The sequence below is a fragment of the Ranitomeya imitator genome, chromosome 3 (assembly GCF_032444005.1).
Source record: "Ranitomeya imitator isolate aRanImi1 chromosome 3, aRanImi1.pri, whole genome shotgun sequence".
In the NCBI taxonomy this organism is placed as follows: Eukaryota; Metazoa; Chordata; class Amphibia; order Anura; family Dendrobatidae; genus Ranitomeya; species Ranitomeya imitator.
In genome coordinates, this window is record NC_091284.1 from 423,421,992 (window position 1) to 423,446,107 (window position 24,116).

The 24,116-nt window shown below is 42.2% G+C and overlaps 1 protein-coding gene across 5 annotated transcripts in view; it reads right to left on the bottom strand.

Moving 5' to 3' along the window:
• The window catches only part of BCAS3 (BCAS3 microtubule associated cell migration factor), a 1,718,074-nt gene that overhangs the window by 761,010 nt on the left and 932,948 nt on the right, over positions 1–24,116 (bottom strand). The window lies entirely within an intron of this gene.

Genomic DNA, 24,116 nt, shown 5'->3' on the forward strand with positions numbered 1-24,116 from the left:
ATTCACATTGATTTTTCTGGCTAACACGGTACCACAATACTATTTGTTATTGTACGCATTAGGACACACAAAGGTATAACTTACAGTTCTGAGGTACCCATACCAAATCAGGAGGAGGCCCCCTACCTCCTATTTGATTTTAAAGGGAACTTGTCACCAGAAAAGACGGCCGCTCTATTTACACAAAACGATGACTGAACCCGCACCGGCGCCACCCTTGTGACTCATATCGGAATGTTGCTGGGGAGAATAAAGTTACTTTCTCCCTGGCACCGGGCAGTTTACTAATGCTATTAACCTGCAGATTAACCCCATATCATATATTTTCTAGTGACAGGTTCCCTTTAAAATAATTCCATTCTTAAAGGGACACTGTCACCTGAATTTGGAGGGAACAATCTTCAGCCATGGAGGCAGGGTTTTTGGGTGTTTGATTCACCCTTTCCTTACCAGCTGGCTGCATGCTGGCTGCAATATTGGATTGAAGTTCATTCTCTGTCCTCCGTAGTACATGCCTGCACAAGGTAATCTTGCCTTGCGCAGGCGTGTTCAGATGCAAATGCCTACTTTGCACCCTGATATACCTAAAAAGCAAAAATGCAGTTTCTGTGACTTTCGCGACTACATATGCCTTAACCCCTTTCTGACATCGGACGTACTATCCCGTCCATGTGGGGTGGGCCCCTATGACCACGGACGGGATAGTACGTCCAGCGCGATCGGCGGCGCTCACGGGGGGAGCGCGGCCGATCGCGGCCGGGTGTCAGCTGCCTATCGCAGCTGACATCCGGCACTATGTGCCAGGAGCGGTCACGGACCGCCCCCGGCACATTAACCCCTGGCACACCGCGATCAAAGATGATCGCGATGTGCCGGCGGTGCAGGGAAGCACCGCGCAGGGAGGGGGCTCCCTGCGGGCTTCCCTGAGCCCCCCGCAGCAACGCGATGTGATCGCATTGCTGCGAGGGTCTTACCTCCCTCCCTCCCTGCTCGAGCCCCGGATCCAAGATGGCCGCGGATCCGGGTCCTGCAGGGAGGGAGGTGGCTTCACAGAGCCTGCTCAGAGCAGGCACTGTGAAGGCTGCAGCGCTGCATGTCAGATCAGTGATCTGACAGAGTGCTGTGCACACTGTCAGATCACTGATCTGTATTGTCCCCCCCTGGGACAATGTAAAAAAGTAAAAAAAAAAAATTCAAATGTGTAAAAAAAAATATTCCAAAATAATGAAAAAAAAAAAATTATTATTCCCATAAATACATTTCTTTATCTAAATAAAAAAAAAACAATAAAAGTACACATATTTAGTATCGCCGCGTCCATAACGGCCCGACCTATAAAACTGGCCCACTAGTTAACCCCTTCAGTAAACACCGTAAGAAAAAAAAAAAAAACGAGGCAAAAAACAACGCTTTATTATCATACCGCCGAACAAAAAGTGGAATAACACGCGATCAAAAAGACAGATATAAATAACCATGGTACCGCTGAAAACGTCATCTTGTCCCGCAAAAAACGAGCCGCCATACAGCATCATCAGCAAAAAAATAAAAAAGTTATAGTCCTGAGAATAAAGCGATGCCAAAATAATTATTTTTTCGATAAAATAGTTTTTATCGTATAAAAGCGCCAAAACATAAAAAAATTATATAAATGAGATGTTGCTGTAATCGTACTGACCCGAAGAATAAAACTGCTTTATCAATTTTACCAAACGCGGAACGGTATAAACGCCTCCCCCAAAAGAAATTCATGAATAGCTGGTTTTTGGTCATTCTGCCTCACAAAAATCGGAATAAAAAGCGATCAAAAAATGTCACGTGCCCGAAAATGTTACCAATAAAAACGTCAACTCGTCCCGCAAAAAACAAGACCTCACATGACTCTGTGGACCAAAATATAGAAAAATTATAGCTCTCAAAATGTGGTAACGCAAAAAATATTTTTTGCAATAAAAAGCGTCTTTCAGTGTGTGACAGCTGCCAATCATAAAAATCCACTAAAAAACCCGCTATAAAAGTAAATCAAACCCCCCTTCATCACCCCCTTAGTTAGGGAAAAATTAAAAAAATGTATTTATTTCCATTTTCCCATTAGGGCTAGGGTTAGAGTTAGGGCTAGGGTTAGGGCTAGGGTTAGGGCTAGGGTTAGGGTTAGGGCTAGGGTTAGGGCTAGGGATAGGGCTAGGGTTAGGGTTAGGGCTAGGGTTAGGGCTAGGGTTAGGGTTAGGGCTAGGGTTAGGGTTAGGGTTAGGGCTAGGGTTAGGGCTAGGGCTAGGGTTAGTGCTAGGGTTAGGGCTAGGGTTAGGGCTAGGGTTAGGATTAGGGTTAGGGCTAGGGTTAGGGCTAGGGCTACAGTTTGGGTTGGGGCTAAAGTTACAGTTAGGGTTTAGATTACATTTAAGGTTGGGAATAGGGTTGGGATTAGGGTTCGGGGTGTGTCTGGGTTAGAGGTGTGGTTAGGGTTACTGTTGGGATTAGGGTTTCAGTTATAATTGTGGGGTTTCCACTGTTTAGGCACATCAGGGGCTCTCCAAACGCGACATGGCGTCCGATCTCAATTCCAGCCAATTCTGCGTTGAAAAAGTAAAACAGTGCTTCTTCCCTTCCGAGCTCTCCCGTGTGCCCAAACAGGGGTTTACCCCAACATATGGGGTATCAGCGTACTCAGGACAAATAGGACAACAACTTTTGGGGTCCCATTTCTCCTGTTACCCTTGGGAAAATACAAAACTCGGGGCTAAAACATATTTTTTGTGGGAAAAAAAAAAGATTTTTTATTTTCACGGCTCTGCGTTATAAACTGTAGTGAAACACTTGGGGGTTCAAAGTTCTCACAACACATCTAGATTAGTTCCCTGGGGGGTCTAGTTTCCAATATGGGTCACTTGTGGGGGGTTTCTACTGTTTAGGTACATTAGGGGTTCTGCAAACGCAATGTGACGTCTGCAGACCATTCCATCTAAGTCTGCATTCCAAATAGCGCTCCTTCCCTTCCGAGCTCTGCCATGCGCTCAAACGGTGGTTTCCCCCAACATACGGGGTATCAGCGTACTCAGGACAAATTGGACAACAACTTTTGGGGTCGAATTTCTCCTCTTACCCTCGGGAAAATACAAAACTGGGGGCTAAAAAATAATTTTGGGGGGAAAGATTTTTTTTTTTAATTTTCACGGCTCTGCGTTACAAACTGTAGTGAAACACTTGGGGGTTCAAAGCTATCACAACACATCTAGATGAGTTCCTTAGGGGGTCTAGTTTCCAAAATGGTGTCACTTGTGGGAGGTTTCTACTGTTTAGGTACATTAGGGGCTCTGCAAATGCAATGTGACACCTGCAGACCATTCCATCTAAGTCCTCATTCCAAATGGAGCTCCTTCCCTTCCGAGCCCTCCCATGCGCCCAAACAGTGGTTCCCCCCCACATATGGGGTATCAGCGCACTCAGGACAAATTGGACAACAAATTGTGGGGTCGAATTTCTCCTGTTACCCTCGGGAAAATGCAAAACTGGGGGCTAAAAAATAATTTTTGTGGGAAAAAATGTTTGTTTTATTTTTACGGCTCTCCATTATAAACTTCTGTGAAGCCCTTGGTGGGTCAAAGCGCTCAGCACACATCTAGATAAGTTCCTAAGGGGGTCTACTTTCCAAAATGGTGTCACTTGTAGGGGGGTTTCTACTGTTTAGGTACATTAGGGGCTCTGCAAACGCAATGTGACACCTGCAGACCATTCCATCTAAGTCTGCATTCAAATGACACTCCTTTCCTTCTGAGCCCTCCCATGTGCCCAAACAGTGGTTCCCCCCACATATGGTGTATCATCGCACTCAGGACAAATTGGGCAACAAATTTTGGGGTCCAATTTCTCCTGTTACCCTCAGGAAAATACAAAACTGGGGGCTAAAAAAATAATTTTTGTGGGAAAAAAATTTTGTTTTATTTTTACGGCTCTGCATTATAAACTTCTGTGAAGCACTTGGTGGGTCAAAGTGCTCACCACACCTCTAGATAAGTTCCTTAGGGGGTCTACTTTCCAAAATGGTGTCATTTGTGGGGGGTTTCAATGTTTAGGCACATCAGTGGCTCTTCAAACGCAACATGGCGTTCTATCTCAATTCCTGTCAATTTTGCTTTGAAAAGTCAAACGGCGCTCCTTCCCTTCCGAGCTCTCCCATCCGCCCAAACAGTGGTTTACCCCCACATATGGGGTATCAGCGTACTCAGGACAAATTGTACAACAACTTTTGGGGTCCAATTTCTTCTCTTACCCTTGGGAAAATAAAAAATTGGGGGCGAAAAGATAATTTTTGTGAAAAAATATGATTTTTTATTTTTACGGTTCTACATTATAAACTTCTGTGAAGCACTTGGTGGGTCAAAGTGCTCACCACACCTCTAGATAAGTTCCTTAGGGGGTCTACTTTCCAAAATGGTGTCACTTGTGGGGGGTTTCAATGTTTAGGCACATCAGTGGCTCTTCAAACGCAACATGGCGTCCCATCTCAATTCCTGTCAATTTTGCATTGAAAAGTCAAACGGCGCTCCTTCCCTTCCGAGCTCTCCCATCCACCCAAACAGTGGTTTACCCCCACATATGGGCTATCAGCGTACTCAGGACAAATTGTACAACAACTTTTGGGGTCCAATTTCTTCTCTTACCCTTGGGAAAATAAAAAATTGGGGGCGAAAAGATAATTTTTGTGAAAAAATATGATTTTTTATTTTTACGGTTCTACATTATAAACTTCTGTGAAGCACTTGGTGGGTCAAAGTGCTCACCACACCTCTAGATAAGTTCCTTAGGGGGTCTACTTTCCAAAATGGTGTCACTTGTGGGGGGTTTCAATGTTTAGCCACATCAGGGGCTCTCCAAACGAAACATGGCGTCCCATCTCAATTCCAGTCAATTTTGCATTGAAAAGTCAAATGGCACTCCTTCGCTTCCGAGCTCTGCCATGTGCCCAAACAGTGGTTTACCCCCACATGTGGGGTATTGGCATACTCAGGACAAATTGTACAACAATGTTTGGGGTCCATTTTCTCCTGTTACCCTTGGTAAAATAAAACAAATTGGAGCTGAATTAAATTTTTTGTGAAAAAAAGTTAAATGTTCATTTTTATTTAAACATTCAAAAAATTCCTGTGAAGCACCAGAAGAGTTAATAAACTAATTGAATATGGTTTTGAGCACCTTGAGGGGTGTAGTTTTTAGAATGGTGTCACACTTGGGTATTTTCTATCATATAGACCCCTCAAAATGACTTCAAATGAGATGTGGTCCCTAAAATAAAATGGTGTTGTAGAAATGAGAAATTGCTGGTCAACTTTTAACCCTTATAACTCCCTAACAAAAAAAAATTTTGGTTCCAAAATTGTGCTGATGTAAAGTAGACATGTGGGAAATGTTACTTATTAAGTATTTTGTGTGACATATCTCTGTGATTTAATTGCATAAAAATTCAAAGTTAGGAAATTGCGAAATTTTCATAATTTTCGCCAAATTTCCGTTTTTTTCACAAATAAACGCAGGTACTATCAAAGAATTTTTACCATTGTCATGAAGTACAATATGTGACGAGAAAACAATGTCAGAATCACCAGGATCCATTGAAGCGTTCCAGAGTTATAACCTCATAAAGGGACAGTGGTCAGAATTGTAAAAATTGGCCCGGTCATTAACGTGCAAACCACCCTTGGGGGTAAAGGGGTTAAGATACTGAAACTACAGTTTAACAAAAAGATTAATGCTGCCCTGGTAGGATATTCAGTCCAATCTTCTATTGCAACAGGACCAGGGTAGTCTTCACTTGTATGCATTGCATTCTCAGCTGAGCTGTTCTGGTACCTCTTGAATTTGCTAAGCCCATCCATGTCATGACTATTGACATAGTCAATAGATCTCACACAATGTCATGATGTGCATCTCGCTACAATATCATGACATCACAGGGCCTAATAAGTGTAAGGGATGTCTACGATGCCGGACACTGAAGTGAAGACTGCCCAGGTTTGGCTGCCACGGATTTTGGTTTTATTACATATGACATGAACCATGACCTACCGTAAGTAAAACAATATGTACTTGTACTACAATTACAAATTTAACAGTCTACCTATATAGTTCCTATGTTTTGGGGACTGCACTGTTCCTTACAAGATTTGAGGACGTCCAGTGCCCGGATGGATCAGCTTTACATATACATTGTATAACGTGTATAATGCAGAATGTCCATCACATGCAACTACAAAGAAATTCAGAATTCCAAGCCACAAGGTGCAGGATATCATAAAGTATTTTGACTTTCCCCAAGTTCAAAGACTACTTCCTTTCTCAGAAGAGATAAGACAAATGCAAAATAGTTTTCCCACTGTAATGTGAGCTGATAAAGATTGTAACTCCAGATAATACACATTTTGGAGATAAGAGATTTGAAGTCAAGAAAGGATTTCTCAACAAAGGTTAACATCGGATATATGCAGTCTGCTCGTTGGAAACAAAGTAGAAAATGAATTAGAGCAAATAAAGTATTTTTCCCGGATGTATATTTTCTTAAAAAGTGCCAAAAAAATGATACAAATGCGGTATAGTGGACACAAGTAAAGCAGGAAGGAAAAATAGTATATACAACCGCAAAAGGTGCCCACTGGCACAATGGGGCAGATGTACTAATCCTGGCTAATTTGCAGAAGGTGTCAACTTAGATTAGGTACTTTATCATGTCATAAAATGAGCATCTGGGAAACAAGGAGGTATACATTGTTCTTTTACAGGTTGGTGCCCAATGTTAAGGTACCTTCACATTAAGCGACGCTGCAGCGATACCGACAACGATCCGGATCGCTGCAGCGTCGCTGTTTGGTCGCTGGAGAGCTGTCACACAGACTGCTCTCCAGCGACCAACGATGTCGGTAACCAGGGTAAACATCGGGTAACTAAGCGCAGGGCCGCGCTTAGTAACCCGATGTTTACCCTGGTTACCATCCTAAAAGTAAAAAAAAACAAACAGTACATACTTACCTACAGCCGTCTGTCCTCCAGCGCTGTGCTCTGCTCTCCTCCTGTACTGTCTGTGTGAGCACAGCGGCCGGAAAGCAGAGCGGTGAAGTCACCTCTCTGCTTTCCGGCTGACCGACGCTCACAGCCAGTACAGGAGGAGAGCAGAGCACAGCGCTGGAGGACAGACAGCGGTAGGTAAGTATGTAGTGTTTGTTTTTTTTTACTTTTAGGATGGTAACCAGGGTAAACATCGGGTTACTAAGCGCGGCCCTGCGCTTAGTTACCCTGGTTACCAGTGAAGACATCGCTGGATCTGTGTCACACACGCCGATCCAGCGATGTCAGCAGGAGTCCAGCGACCAAATAAAGTTCTGGACTTTATTCAGCGACCAACGATCTCCCAGCAGGGGCCTGATCGTTGGTCGCTGTCACACATAACGATTTAATTAACAATATCGTTGCTACGTCACAAAAAGCAACGATATTGTTAACAATATCGTTATGTGTGAAGGTACCTTTAGAGTCATCAGATCTGTGATCTATAATAGATCGTTCAGTGTGCACAGACTGCCCTGATCTCAGCAGGACAAGTCCTGTTTACGGAGGATAATGTGTTGCCAAATATGATCTTTAGTGCAAACCAAAAGATGACTTCTGTGTTTTGCTCGTTCATCATGCACTTGGTAGCCTATTTACACTTAAAAATTATCATGAAACGAACATTTCTAGGAATGCTTGTTCACGATAATTGTGAGGTAAATAAACCCTAAAGGGGTTTTACAGTTTTGGAAAACCTTGTGTACCCTGTCTGCTATATGTTTTAAAGGGAACCTGATGAATGGTACATGCCGCCCCATCCACGGGCAGCATGTATTAGGCACTGGCTCTCCTTGCATGCATGGGAAGAGACATGGAGATACAAATAATATACATGCATAGATACAAAGGGTGCTACATCTCTAAAGAGAAATAGTACCAAAACAATACAGTAATGATGTGCACACTTGCGGCATACTAATATTAATCAAATAAGTACTGTATTTATATATTAGTATTCCAAAATTAAAAACAATTAAAACCACAAGATCCCCAATGACATCCTATAGTCAATATAAAAGCATACAAACTACGATATGGAAAAACAGCTGCACTATGTAATTTTTAAATACAATGTAGTCAATTATGAGTTCCACATATAAACAAATGCTGAAAATTAGAAATCCTAAAATACAGTGGGGGAAATAAAGCATTTAGTCAGCCACGAATTGTGCAACTTCTCCCACTTAAAAATATGAGAGAGGCCTGTAATTGACATCATAGGTAGACCACAACTATGAGCGTCAAATGAGAAAACAAATCCAGAAAATCACCTTGTCTGATTTGGCAAGATTTATTTTGCAAATTATGGTGTAAAATAAGTTGTGGCTTATATCCTAAGTCATGTGACAAAGCTCGTTAAAGGGTCAACATTGATTGCTACTTCCAATAGGTGGCACTAGAGTTCTAGTCCTCTTCCTCTCTGAAGAGACAATTTGTATATTTCCTAGAGGAGCATTGCAGCTTTAAGACTCCTCATCTCGGCATGCTAAACATGTCACTCTGTCACCCAATATGGTGCACCACCACATTATGGGTGTCCTGTCCGAGCATTCCTACATGAACAATTTCTTGGAAAATGGATTGGTAGTCGCGGGCCAGTGGAATGGCCACCAAGGTCTTGCGATCTGACCCCCTTAGACTTTAATTTTTGGGGTCATCTGAAGGCAATTGTCTATGCTGTGAAGATACGAGATGTGCAGCATCTGAAACAATGGATACTGGAAGCCTGTGCTAGCATTTCTTCTGTGGTGTTGCTATCAGTGTGTCAAGAGCCCAAAGAAGAGGGTTGCATTGACAATCCAACACAATTGGCAGTACTTTGAACACATTGTATAAGTGGTCATAAACTTGTAAATAACTCATGAAAGAATAGTTACGCTAAAACCAAGCACATCATTGTTTTTCTTGTGAAATTCTCAATAAGTTTGATGTGTCACATGACCCTCTTCCCATTGAAACAAATAAAGTTGGATCCAAAATGGCCAACTTCAAAATGGCCGCCATGGTCACCACCCAACTTGAAAAGTTTTCCCCCTCCCATATACTAATGTGCCACAAACAGGAAGCTGATATCACCAACCATTCCTATTTTATTTAGGTGTATCCATACAAATGGCCCACACTGTATATGTTACATGCTCCGCACGTGACCCTGGTCTATCTGTATGTCTTGTTCTATGTCATTTCACTGCACTGAACAAACTCTTTTTATGATGATACTTTAATAAAATTTGCACCTTTTTACCATACTGATTTGATACTCCGTTTTTTCTCCTACTGATGTTATAGTGTTTTTGGAGTTTAAATTCTTTCTTTGGTTTACTATTAGTAATACCGCCTCCGCATCGAGACTGCAACTGGGATTTTTTCTATTCATGCTGTCTGTGCTGCAGACAACAGACTCCGGTAGCAGCGGTGTAAACTCAGCAATGGACCAAGGGAGCATGAGCAAACCATTCTAAGTGTAACAAAAGGAAAGGTCTTTTGATAACCATGAAAACTTTATTCAATGCAAAACTGCATTTAATAATAATATGTAATATTATTATTATTATAAATATAATATATAATATCATTATTTTAGCAGCACAATTTTGTAATTAATAGGGGTTGGAGTTCTGTTTTCAGGGCAAAAAAGTTACATGTTTCTTGTACAGCCGCATAGTAAAATGATAAAGTTCAGACAGCTCTCAGTCACCACTAGAGGGAGATTGTCCTAACATAGGACAAATGTAATATGTTGAAAGGAAGCTGCATAAATCAATATCCAAAAAGATTCCCTAGTCGCAGCTGCAGGCGAACAGAATTTTAAAATTCTAGACTCTACAATCTGAATCTGAATCTTGACTGTGCAATGCTTTGATCATAAGATTGTACAAACTATATTTAGATGTAATATATTAGGCTTGGAAAAAATGCTGCAAAGTAAGAATCCTTTCAAAAATACCCCGAGCCTGTTTTCACCTTCATGACCAGGACACATTTTCCAATTTTGACCACTGTCACTTTATGAGGTAATAACTCTGGAACGCTTCAATGGATCCCACTGAGACTGATATTTTTTCGTGACATATTGTACTTTATGATAGTGGTTATTTGATATGACTTGCAATTATTGGTGAAAAAAAAGGAAATTTGAGGAAATTTTAAAAAATGAACAATTTCAATTTTTTTTATTTTTATGCCCTTGAACCACAGAGTTATGTCAAATGAAATAGTTAACAAACAGGAATTCCCACGTGTCTAATTTACATCAGCACAATTTTTGAAACATTTTTTTTTGGTAGGAAGTTATAAGGGATAAAGGTTGGCCAATGATTTCTCATTTTTCCAACAAAATTTACAAAACCATTTTTTTTAGCGACCACATCACATTTGAAGTGACTTTGATGGGCGTATATGACAGAAAATACCCAAAAGTGAAACCATTCTAAAAACTGCACCCCTCGAGGTGCTCAAAACCACATTCAAGAAGTTTACTAACCCTTTGGGTGCTTCACAGGAATTAATGGAATGTGTGTTGGGTGCCGGGATTCTCCCACTGCACAGGGTAGATCTCAAGCCTTGCCAGCAACTGCGGTCTCCTATTCAGCTTTGGTGGATCCAGGTGCTGCTGAGCAAAGACATCAGTCCCAGTGTCTTGCTCAGGCTCGTGCTGTTCATCTGATTACTGTTGGCTCTTCAGCCAAGCCTATGGTAAACAGCGGTAGTCAGCGGCGAACGGATACTCTGGAGGCTAAGTCCAGAAATCTCTCTGTTGAGCAGCATCTCACTGGTGGTCAGTCGTCAGCTGTCATGGTGATGTGGCAGCTCTGGATTGGTCCGCGAGCAAGGTCCTGTACGACTGGACATGAACTGAATATATAAAAGGGTCTTAGAGGCGCATGCGCATGGTAGTATCATCTTTGTTACATGTGCGTATGGGACTTTGCACCAGTGCAGTCTTTACCAGCATGTGCTCAGGGTCAGCTGAAAGCCGTTAGAATTCAGGTTCTCCAGAGAGGTGTTTGTCTGTATGAATTCAGGGCTGGCGTTTAGCCATTAGAATTCCGGCATCTCCAGAGAGGAGTTGGTTGAGTGCAATTGCTGATTGTGTGACCACTGTCTGCCTTTTACCCCGTGAGTGGGCTACTTCACTCTGTGAGGTTAACAGGGGTTGTGTCTAGTGCCATACTTGCTCTGGTATGTGCACACGTCAGGATTTCTTGCAGAATTTTTCCTGACAAAAACCGGACATTTCTGCCAGAAATCCGCATGCGTTTTTACCGCGATTTTACCGCATTTTTATGCGTTTTGGCGCGTTTTTTGTGCGTTTTTTCCCAAATGCATAGAATTGCAGGAAAAACGCAGATAATCCGCAAAAATAATGAACATGCTCATTTTTTTTACCGCGATGCATTTTTTTCGCGGAAAAAAACGCATCCATGTGCACAAAACATGCAGAATGCATTCTAAATGATAGAATGCATAATGTATGCATTTTTAATGAATTTTTATAGCGTTTTTAGAGCGAAAAAACGTGAAAAAAACACGAAAAAACCTGTACGTGTGCACATAGCCTTTCTGTGTGCAAGTGACACAGTTCAGTTGCTGAGCATGTTTCATTTCTGTGTGCGATTGACACAGCTCAGTTCCAAAGCATCTTTTCCGTTTCTGTGTGCTATTGTATCAGCACTGTTGCAGAGCTTCTGTTTAGTTTCCACATGCGAGTGCAGTTTATGTGCAGTTCACACTTAGTGGCATTTAACTCAGTGTGTGCAAACAATCGCTCGCTGTATGTTCCACCATTGTTCACATTAGCAGCAGTTTAACATCTCTGCACGGAGGAACCTGGGTTGTGATTGAACTTTACTATTAAATTTATTTAGTGAAATCTGCCAACCCTAACAGTGTGGAATGAAGAAAATGAACATTTAACTTTTAAATTTTAAATTTTAAAAATTTTAATTTAGACCCAACAGGAGAAATTGTACCCCAAAATGTGATGGTCAAATCTCTTTATCACGCCAATACCCCATATATTGGACAAAACTACTGTTTGGGCGCACAGCAGGGCTTGGAAGGGAAGAAGCGCCTCAAGTGTACCCATAGAATGTAAGTCCGCAAGGACAGGGTCCTCTCCCCACTGTACCAGTCTGTCACTGTAAACCTGTTTACTGTAAAAGATATCTATATCCCTGTATGTAACCCCTTTCTCATGAACAGCACCATGGAAATAATGGTGCTATATAAATAATAATAATAATAATAATTATTATTATTATTATTAAGTGACCTCATATAACAAACTACACCTCTCAATGAATTCATCTGAGAGTGCAGTGATTACATTGACACCACAGGTGTATCACAGAATTTTATACCATTGGGAAGTGAAGAAAAAATAATTACATTTTTAGCACAAAGTTTGTTTTAGCATGAAATTTTACATTTTCACACGGGGAAGTGGGTAAAAATGGCTCCAAATTTTGTCCCACAATTTCTGCTGAATGTAGAAATACTCCATATGTGGCTGTACAGTACTGCTTAGCAACACATCGACATTCAGGAGCGAAAGAATGCTATATGCTTCTTGAAGAGCTGATTTTCCTAGAAGGGTTTGCGGACTCCATATACAGAGCCCCTAATTGCTAGAAGAGCAGAATCCCCCCTCAAGTGATGCCATTTTGGAAATTATACCACTTTGGAAATTTATCTACAGGTGTAGTGACAATTTTGACTCCATGGGGTTTTCCAAAAATAAGCAGTAGTCGATGTTGATGAGTGAAAATTGCAAACTGTCATTGTAGGACATCTTGAAACAGCCACACTGCTAGTTTTCTAAGAGGCCAGTGTTTCAGCTGATGTTATTTGTAGGTATTTCTTTGCAATTTTCCCAGCATTTGTCACAGGTGAGGATATTACCTTTAGTAGCCATTCAAATCCATCTGTGTCAAATTCTGTGCATCTTATCAGGACAAAATCACCAGGGTATGTGAACTTTTGATCAGGGTCATTTGGATATTTTGGGTTGTCATTATGATTTAAAAAGAAAAAACACAGTAGTTTGACAATAAATGCCAGGGTATGTAAACATTTGAGCACAACTGCGTGTGTGTGTGTATATATATATATATATATATATATATATATATATATATATATATATATATATATATATATATATATATATATATATATATATATATATGTATATATATGTATGTATATATATATATATATATATATATATATACATACACACACATTTTTATCTTTTTTACATTTGTTTTCACTTTTTGCAGCAGTCTGATCGCTTATAAACCACATGAGCATTGTTTTGCTTTATAAACTGTCAGTGCTCCATAGACACACAAACTTGATACACCAAGCTCTGAGCATGGTGTAACAAGTTTGCTTGCTCTGGTGACCCGGATGTCATTTTGGGTCACCATGACGACGATTGGATATCCCTGCCTCTGCCTGCCCCCCTAAATGCTGCGGATTAAACTGCCGGGAGCAGTGTGGGCACCGCTCCTGACAGTGAGTGCAGAGTGTCATCTACTAGAATAAGCTGACACCCGGCGGCAAACACCACGACGTATATATACTGCATCAGTCGGGAAATCCTTCCTGACCATGACATATACAAGTGCTTCTCACTAAATTAGAATATCATCAAAAAGTTAATTTATTTCAGTTATTCAGTACAAAAAGTGAAACTCATAATATACACCAGTGGTTCTCAACCTTTCTAATGCCGTGACCCCGCAATACGGTTCCTCATGTTGCGGTGACCCCCAACATGTAAGGCGGATGTTGTGAAGGGGTCAAATATCTGAGGGCGCCTTCCCCACTGTGTCACCTAATTTTCTGTGTGCCCCTTTCTCCACAGCGTCACCTAATTTCCTGAGGGCCCCCGGGCCCTTCCCCACTGTTTCATCTAATTTCATGAGGGCCCCCTTCCCCAGAGGTGAAATGGTGGGAGAGGTGATCCACAGTAAATTAGGAGACAGTGGGGAAGAGGGAGGGGACCACAGGAAATTAGAAATTTTCTATGGGGGACCCCCACCTTGTTGTGTCACCTTCAGATTGCAGGGGGGCCTCCCATAACGGTCTCAGTGTCTCAAACTATGCTGCAGGCTGCCTGCAGGCATATTTTACTTACACCTTACTGACTGGCTGCGATCATCCAAAAAATGTGACGTCCCTCAGCTCCAGGCAGCCTCCAATCATAGTATTGCAGACAGTGCGCACGCCTGTGTGCCTGACCTGTGGTGTGCTGCTTGGGCAGGAGGACAGATGACCAATCACAGCACAGCTCATTGAGGTGTGCTGTGACCTGTGAGGTCACACAAAGAAAACTAATGCTGATTGGCTGCTCTTGCCTGCATCTGTCAGCCAATCAGCATTAGAATACACCCTTAGTCCAGACTCTAGTCAGACCAGAGTTTTATTGATGAAGAGGCGGAGTCGAGGGCGGGCAAAGTAACAATAAACAGGTCGGTGATGATGAACAGTGCAGACTCAGTGCAGACAGTGCGTCGTGCGGGTGCGTGTGTCCCTCCCTGTCTTCTCCTCTCTGACTCTGAGTCACACAGTCAGCTGTTTCCTCGGACTGTGCTGTGTGCTGGCTGAAGTCAGTGAGGTCGGTACTCGCACCACGCTGCGCACGGGCCGCTCTTATCAAGAGCCTCTGAGCACAGACTTGGCGTCGCCGTCGCAGGCCAGTGCGAGATGAGTGTGTGTGATCATTTCAGAAGTGAAGGAGCGAGCAGCTGCCGCGCGGCTGCTTGCACAGCACTTCACATTCTTCAGTACAGCATGTGCGCCGACCGCCGGCTATAATAATAAACTGTGCACCGCCGCATGCAGGGCAGGGACAAATGAAGGAGGCAGGGGCTGGGGGCGGGCGGGGCCCACCGGAGGATTCTCCGGTGTCCCGGTGCCCCATTCCGAGCCTGCATACGGGGGAAGGTTAATGGGGAGGTGAGAGAGGTGGCGACCCCTGTGTTTTGGTCGTTCGACCCCCCTCGGGGTCGCGACCCCCAGGTTGAGAACCGCTGATATACACAGTGTTCCAAATTATTATGCAAATTGGATTTAAGTGTCATAAAGATTTAATTGTTTTGTTTTTCAAATAAACTCATGGATGGTATTGTGTCTCAGGGCTCAATGGATCACTGAAATCAATCTTAAACACATGTGATAATTAGTTTTCCAGGTGATTCAAATTAAAGGAAAACTACTTAAAAATGATGTTCCACATTATTAAGCAGGCCACAGTTTTCAAGTAACATGGGAAAGAAAAAGGATCTCTCTGCTGCCGAAAAGCATCAGATAGTGTAATGCCTTGGTCAAGGAATGAAAACATTTGATATTTCCAGAAAACTTAAGCATGATCATCGTACTGTTAAGAGATTAGTGGCTGAATCTGAGCACAGCCATGTTCGTGCTGATAAAGGCATAATGAGGAAGGTTTCTGCCAAGCAAGTTCATCAGATTAAGAGAGCAGCTGCTAAAAAGCCATTACAAACCAGCAAACAGATATTTGAAGCTGCTGGTGCTTCTGGAGTCCCTCGAACCTCAAGGTGTAGGATCCTACTATTCGGCCACCCCTAAACAGTGTTCACAACAGAAAAGTTCCAGCAACAGACATCCAAAATCAGGTTATTGAGTGGACGTTAAAAACTTCATAATTCACGATTTTAACAGCATGTTTTTAAAGGGACACTGTCACCTGAATTTGGAGGGAACAATCTTCAGCCATGGAGGTGGGGTTTTTGATTCACCCTTTCCTTACCCGCTGGCTGCATGCTGGCTGCAATATTGGATTGAAGTTCATTCTCTGTCCTCCGTAGTACATGCCGGCACAAGGCACAAGGCAATAATAAAACTAGATGGTGGCCCGATTCTAACGCATCGGGTATTCTAGAATATGCATGTCCACGTAGTATATTGCACAGCCCACGTAGTATATTGCCCAACCACGTAGTATATTGCCCAGCCACGTAGTATATTGCCCAGCCACGTAGTATATTGCCCAACCACGTAGTATATTGCCCAGCCACGTAGAATATTGCCCACCACGTAGTATATTGCCCAGCCATATAGTATATTGCCCAGTCACGTAGTATATTGCCCAGTCACGTAGTATATTGCCCAGTCACGTAGTATATTGCCTAGCCACGTAGTATATGGCCCAGCCACGTAGTATATTGCCCAACCACGTAGTATATTGCCAGCCACATAGTATATTGCCCAACCACATAGTATATTGCCCAGCTACATAGTATATTGCCCAGCCACGTAGTATATTGCCCAGTGACATAGTATATTGCCCAGCCACGTATATTGCCCAGCCACGTAGTATATTGCCCAGCCACGTAGTATATTGCCCAGTCACGTAGTATATTGCCCAGTCACATAGTATATTGCCCAGTTACGTAGTATATTGCCCAGTTGCGGAGTATATTGCCCAGCCACATAGTACATTTCCCAGTCACGTAGTATATTGCCCAGTCACGTAGTGGCCCGATTCTAACGCATCGGGAATACAAGAATATGCATGTCCACGTAGTATATTGCACAGCCCATGTAGAATATTGCCCAACCACGTAGTATATTGCCCAACCACGTAGTATATTGCCCAGCCACATAGTATATTGCCCAGCCACGTAGTATATTGCCCAACCACGTAGAATATTGCCCAACCACGTAGTATATTGCCCAGCCACGTAGTATATTGCCCAGCCACATAGTATATTGCCCAGCCACGTAGTATATTGCCCAACCACGTAGAATATTGCCCAACCACGTAGTATATTGCCCAGCCACGTAGTATATTGCCCAACCATGTAGTATATTGCCCAACCACGTAGTATATTGCCCAGTGACATAGTATATTGCCCAGCCACGTAGCATATTGCCCAGTGATGTATTATATTGCCCAGCCACGTAGTATATTGCCCAGTCACGTAGTATATTGCCCAGTCACATAGTATATTGCCCAGTTACGTAGTATATTGCCCAGCCACGGAGTATATTGCCCAGCCACGTAGTATATTGCCCAGCCAGGTAGCATATTGCCCAGCCACGTAGTATATTGCCCAACTACGTAGTATATTGCCAGCCATGTAGTATATTGCCCAACCATAGTATATTGCCCAGCTATGTAGTATATTGCCCAGCCACGTAGTATATTTCCCAGTGACATAGTATATTGCCCAGCCACGTAGTATATTGCCCAACCACGTAGTATATTGCCCAGCTACATAGTATATTGCTCAGCCACGTAGTATATTGCCCAGTGACATAGTATATTGCCCAGTGATGTAGTATATTGCCCAGCCACGTAGTATATTGCCCAGTCACGTAGTATATTGCCCAGTCACGTAGTATATTGCCCAGTCACATAGTATATTGCCCAGCCACAGAGTATATTGCCCAGCCACGTAGTATATTGCACAGCGACGTAGTATACAGCACAGAGCCACGTAGTATACAGCACAGACACGTAGTATACTGCCCAGTCACGTAGTATATTGGCCAGTCACGTAGTATATTACCAGCTATGTAGTATATTGCCCAGCCATGTATGTAACAGGTTAAAAAATAAAAAAAGAAACATATACTCATCCTCCGAAGGCCCCTTGTAGTCCTTTCACCTGTGTGCGGTGTACGCGGCAGCATCCGGTCCCAGGGTTGGTATGAGTGACCTGTGATGACTTCGCGGTCACATGACGGTGATGTCATGCAAGGTCCTTCTCGCATAGTATCTTTGGAACCGGAACCTGACGCTTGCACTGCCAACGACAGCACGCACATCGGAGGGTGAGAATAACCTTTTTTTTATTATTATTATTTTTAACATTAGATCGTTTTATTATTGATGCTGCATAATAGTAAAAAGTTGGTCACACAGGGTAAATAGCTGCGTAATCGGAGTGCGTTACACCGCGCTCCGGTAACGCTGGCATTAACCCTGTGTGAGGGCTGACTGGAGGGAAGTATGGAGTGGGCACTGACTGCGGGGAGGAAAGAGCGGCCATATTGCCGCCGGATTGTGGCCATCGCTGATTAGTCGTGGCAATGGTCGTGGGCGTTTTGCCACGACCAATCAGCGACTTGGATTCCATGACAGACAGAGGCCGCGACCAATGAATATCCGTGACAGACAGACAGAAAGACGGTAGTGACCCTTAGACAATTATATAGTAGATGAAGTTTTTAAAGTCCATTCAATAACCTGATTTTGGATGTCTGTTGATGGAACTTTTTTGTTTGATTACCACAGCTGCTTTTTCCGAGCACAATCCTGAAGTCCACACCCGAAGCCAGAGAAATTCATCTAATGGTGAGCAGAATAACCTTTTTTTTCTATATTGAAGTATTAGCAAGAACTCTTCCAGGCGCAGATTTCACAGCAGAAACCCATATAAGAAAGAAATAACAAAAATAAAAAAATTGTGAAAGCCTACAAATATACCAAAATATAAACCTACAAAACTATATTAAAAATTAATTAGATTAGACAGAAAAATATTGCACAGTGCAGAGTATGGTTACCGAACATATGGCTACACAAGGAAAGAATGAATTGATAAGACCAAGAGGATTGTGAAAAAGTATAACCATATACTTACCAAAAGGAGCACCCCGCAGCCCCCTCCACCCACTCCAAAGTATAGTAGGTGGAGGGGCTCCGCTGTGCTCCTACTCTGTACTCTGCACTACTCATACTCTGCACTGTGCAATATTGATTCATGAATTGTGCCAAATATATATTTATCATATTTATTATTCACATTCAGTAGTCGTGCTTTGCACTAGGCAATATTTATTCATGAATTGTACTTTACACATATTTATGCATATTTATATTCACTATTTATTGCACAGTGCACTTTTCACATTACATTATACTGATGATATGTGATTTTCCAGGATAGTGTCATGTTTTGTCATCAATATCTTACATTTTCACTGTGCAATATTTATGTATTAATTAACGCAATTTAATGTTGTTTTTATTATTCATTGCACAGTGCACTTTCTCGATCTCATCATTGTATTATATTTATGAAATGTGATATTATTTGATAGCATTTCTTTTTGTGTATTAGTATCTTGGTTACCCTGGTATTATCCTATTTTTAAAGGGAACCTGTCACCCCGAAAATCGCGGGTGAGGTAATCCCACCGGCATCAGGGGCTTATCTGCAGCATTCTGTAATGCTGTAGATAAGCCCCCGATGTTACCTGAAAAAGGAGAAAAAGACGTTAGATTATACTCACCCAGGGGCGGTCCCGCTCCTGGTCAGGTCTGATGGGCGTCTCCGGTCCGCTCCGGCGCCTCCTATCTTCTTTCCATGACGTCCTCTTCTGATCTTCAGCCACGGCTCCGGCGCAGGCGTACTTTGCTCTGCCCTGTTGAGGGCAGAGGATAGTACTGCAGTGCGCAGGCGCAGGAAAGGTCAGAGGCCCGGCGCCTGCGCACTGCAGTACTTTGTCTGCCCTCAACAGGGCAGAGCAAAGTACTCCTGCGCCGCAGCCGTGGCTGAAGATCAGAAGAGGACGTCATGGAAAGAAGATAGGAGGCGCCGGAGCGGACCGGAGACGCCCATCCGACCTGACCAGCAGTGGGACCGCCCCTGGGTGAGTATAATCTAACGTCTTTTTCTCCTTTTTCAGGTAACATCGGGGGCTTATCTACAGCATTACAGAATGCTGCAGATAAGCCCCTGATGCCGGTGGGATTACCTCACCCGCGATTTTCAGGGTGACAGGTTCCCTTTAACTACTGCACCGTGCACATTCTTTTTTGTATTTGGCATGAAATGTGACTCCATGTGTATGGTGCTATACAGTATTGTACTATTTATTAATTCAGCAAATGGTTTATTTCAACTTTCATATTACTATTATATATATATACCTTGTTCACATCCATCCACCTTCTCTTTTTAATGTTTTCCCCATTTTATTTATTTTTGTAATTTTTGTGTTCTATGTTTTAAATATGAATAATAAAGCAACATGAATTTTACAGTGTTAAAGATTTTCAAAGTCTGGAATTTCAAGATCTGCTGTCAAATCTGTTTTGAAGAAGTACCAAGAAATGGGCAATGCTGATCACCGTAGACGCAGTACTCAGTCAAGGAACTTAGTGCAGCAAATGAAAGATACATCATGCTGACTTTTCTTCAACTGACAGCAACCAATGGGACCTGGTTACATCCATATGTTGTTCAGAGAAGTTTGGATAGAAATAGTTTTAATGGAAAAATTGAGGCCAAAAATCATAACTATAAGGCTATGTGTCCACGGGGCGTATTGGCAGCGCTTTAGACGCAGCGGATAACCTGCACCGCCCCAAACCCTGCCCCCTTTGTACGTGCGGTGATTCCGCATGTGTTCATTGACCACATGCAGAATCACCACATCCTATACATAGACTGCGGCTCCGCAAGATAAATAGACATGCTGCGGTCTAGAAAGACGCGCCGCATGTCCGGTTACGTAGGTCTGCCGCCTGCGTGTTTGAACGCATAGTGGAGATGGGATTTCATAAAATCCCTTTCACTATGCTGTAACATTTGGACGCTGCGGATTGGACGCTGCGGCTGTACGCAGCATCCAATCCGTAGCAAAAACTCAAGCACTACGCCCCGGGGAAACATACCCTAACATGGAAGCAAGGCAAAGTGACTATACTGTACATTACAACTGGTGTGCAGAAAAATGGCAGTAAGTGATCTGGACTGATGATCTAAAATGTAAAATATTTGACTGCAACAGGATTGGAGAGCAGTACAATAATGAGTGTCTGCAGTCAATGCAGACAACGATGAAGCATATTAGAGATTCCTTACAAGTTTTACACTACATTTAAACAAACTGATTTGGCAATTTGGTCAGGGTGAAGGGTGTCCTCTGAGCAATATAGGCAAATAAATATCCATAATGCAATACCATCACCGAGCACAGACTTCAACATCATCAAGGCTGTCTACGATTATATGAAGATATTGAAGGATTTGTATAATCCTAAATCCACAGAAGACTGTGGTTGGTTTCCCAAGGTGTTTGGAATCACCTCTCTGTCGAGTTCCTTCAAAAACTGTGTTTAAGTGCACCTAAAAGAATAAATGCTATTTTAAAGGCAAAAGGTGATGATCACACTAAATATTGATTTGATGTGGATTCCTGTTTTGGACATTCATTCTGTCAATTGTTAAAAAATAAACTATTAACACTCTTATTTTTGCAGGCCTTCTTACTTGCACAGTACTGTATATATGTATGTGTATGTGTGTGTGTGTGTGCATATATATATTTTCAATTGTATGCATTTTTTTGTTTATTACCCTTTGTGTGACATGGTGTGCTTGATATGTGAGACACCTAAGTAATAAAATGTCCATGATCTACACTCTTCAAGCTGTTGAAATAGATGTGACCACAAAGGACAGATGGAGGACAATGTGGGTCAGGAATCATGTTGTTTTTATTCTGTGGCATATTCATACTGATAGTGTTCTTATGCTGTGCTGAAAGAGACATGCTGCCTATCGTAGTCAGTTTAGATAGGTATATGTATGGGACTACTTGACATGGAGGGTTTCGGAGCAGATGTCACAGATGACCTCAAAAATAACCAAACAGCTGTGCCGCACCACTTACTGCAACCCAGGGGACAAAGGTCTTGAACACTTACACTAGAAAACGGTTGTTCATACAATGGCTTCTTATTAGCCTCACAACTTGGAAATTGCTCTTAATAGACAAAAAAATACTAAATAAAATGAGGTCTGTTGCCAGGCTAATTATACGTGACTGAATAAAAATATTGGAACAGATTTCTAACACAGAAAAAAAAAAAACATCCCTGCATGGGTCTGACGCTGAAATGATTAAAGGGCAAGGTTTTGCTTAAGGGGCTTGGCATGTAACCTTGTATTTATGAAAACCTGCTAAGTGTCCCTTCAATCAGACAACCAGACGGTTCATTGTTTCATCAGTCTGCTGATGGAGGTACCTAGTGTTAGAAAAAGCACACTGAGTATTTTTCAATGACCCAAAGGGCAAAGGTCACTTATTATAAATGGATAATGAGACCTAATGCAATGTTCTGACTGTGGACAAAGAGAGGGTCTATACACAGCCCCTTGTGACTTGGTCATGGAGGCTTTCATTTCCCTTGCACACTTAATGGAGCCAAACAATTGACAGAAATGCAATACAAAAGAATGAAACTGAGAGAAATTGCTGTGTTCTAACTGTGATAGACAGATGCAAATAGTGACCCTGAAATGGCGCCACAATTCCTTTTACTACTAACATGGCAGACGGTTGTAGCATTCACCCTAAATTCCCATTTAGCCATTTGCTAGCAATTAACTTTATTGACAGAAGTGATATAATATTGAGCCATAACTTACTGATACTGTCAGTCTATTACTGTATTGAAGGTAAAGAGCAGAACACAGCACAATAAAGACATCTAGCGGCAGTAAAAAGATGGTAACAGGTTGCTTTAAATTTTCCCAAGCATGATGGGTGTAACGCTGGTGGGTGAGGGCCCACTGCATCATGTCCCAGGCTTAACCTTGAGATGCATGACTAAGTGTCTATTGGGTATTCACTAAAGCCTTTGATGGCAAGAATAGGCTTGACCATCGGTAGACAACAGGTACAACTCCAGGGCAGCTCCCCGGACTGCAGCAGCTGACCGGAGGGTCAGAGACTCAGGTTTGGAGTAAAGGTGGGCTAGACAGAAGCATAGTCAGACGGTCCGAGGTTGGGGAAGGCAGCATAGGTTCAGAATTTTTAGCCGAGATAAGGAGTGAAGAGAACAAGATAAAAGAGAAGGCAAGCTGGGTTGATAACAATGCTCTACATATTTTCAAAAGTTGTCAGGTTCAGTTATGAAATGATTAATTGAACAGCACCCGACATTATTTGTAACATCCACTAGCGACTAACAAAGGGTGCGGATGCCAAAATCAGGACTGGCCAATAGGACAACTCCCATAGTAATATATAACCTATAGAGAAACGGAGTATGACGCCCCCAAATAACTGATCAAATACAAAAACTAGCAAAACAGTAATAAACTTTATTATATAGTATAAAAAAGACAAATACACAAAAAATATCCAATGAAAATAACAGGCAATGGTGATGACACAGAAGAAACGGAGGCAGCAGTAACCTGAAAATATAGTATCGGCACCATGTAATATACCAGAGGTGCTGACCTTGTAAATGCACCTTACAAAATACTTAGGCCTGTATGGCACATATGTATTAGTGGACTCCTACACTACTAAGAGATGCAGCAGTGCCCACATATAAGTGCACGCTCAAAGTTAGAAACCAATATGGGGATAGTTCCCATAGTAAAGTGCAGAGAGTGCATATTAGAAACGCTTAACTGTAGCAGTATGCATGGTGCTTACCCATGTGGGTCTGGTTACCGCTGGATTCGTTAGCCCCGACGTATGTTTTGCTTTTTTTGGCTTCCTCGGGAGGCTTGCATACTGCTACAGTTAAGCGTTTCTAATATGCACTCTCTGCACTTTACTATGGGAACTATCCCCATATTGGTTTCTAACTTTGAGCGTGCACTTATATGTGGGCACTGCTGCATCTCTTAGTAGTGTAGGAGTCCACTAATACATATGTGCCATACAGGCCTTAGTATTTTGTAAGGTGCATTTACAAGGTCAGGACCTCTGGTATATTACATGGTGCCGATACTATATTTTCAGGTTACTGCTGCCTCTGTTTCTTCTGTGTCATCACCATTGCCTGTTATTTTCATTGGACATTTTTTGTGTATTTGTCTTTTTTATACTATATAATAAAGTTTATTACTGTTTTGCTAGTTTTTGTATTTGATCAGTTATTTGGGGGCGTCATACTCCGTTTCTCTATAGGTTATATATCAGTTATGAAATGAGACATTAATGATTTTGACCTCCTGAATTTAAATCTGATAATTACAATTTTTAGTTGGCTTTAGTTTTTATGATAT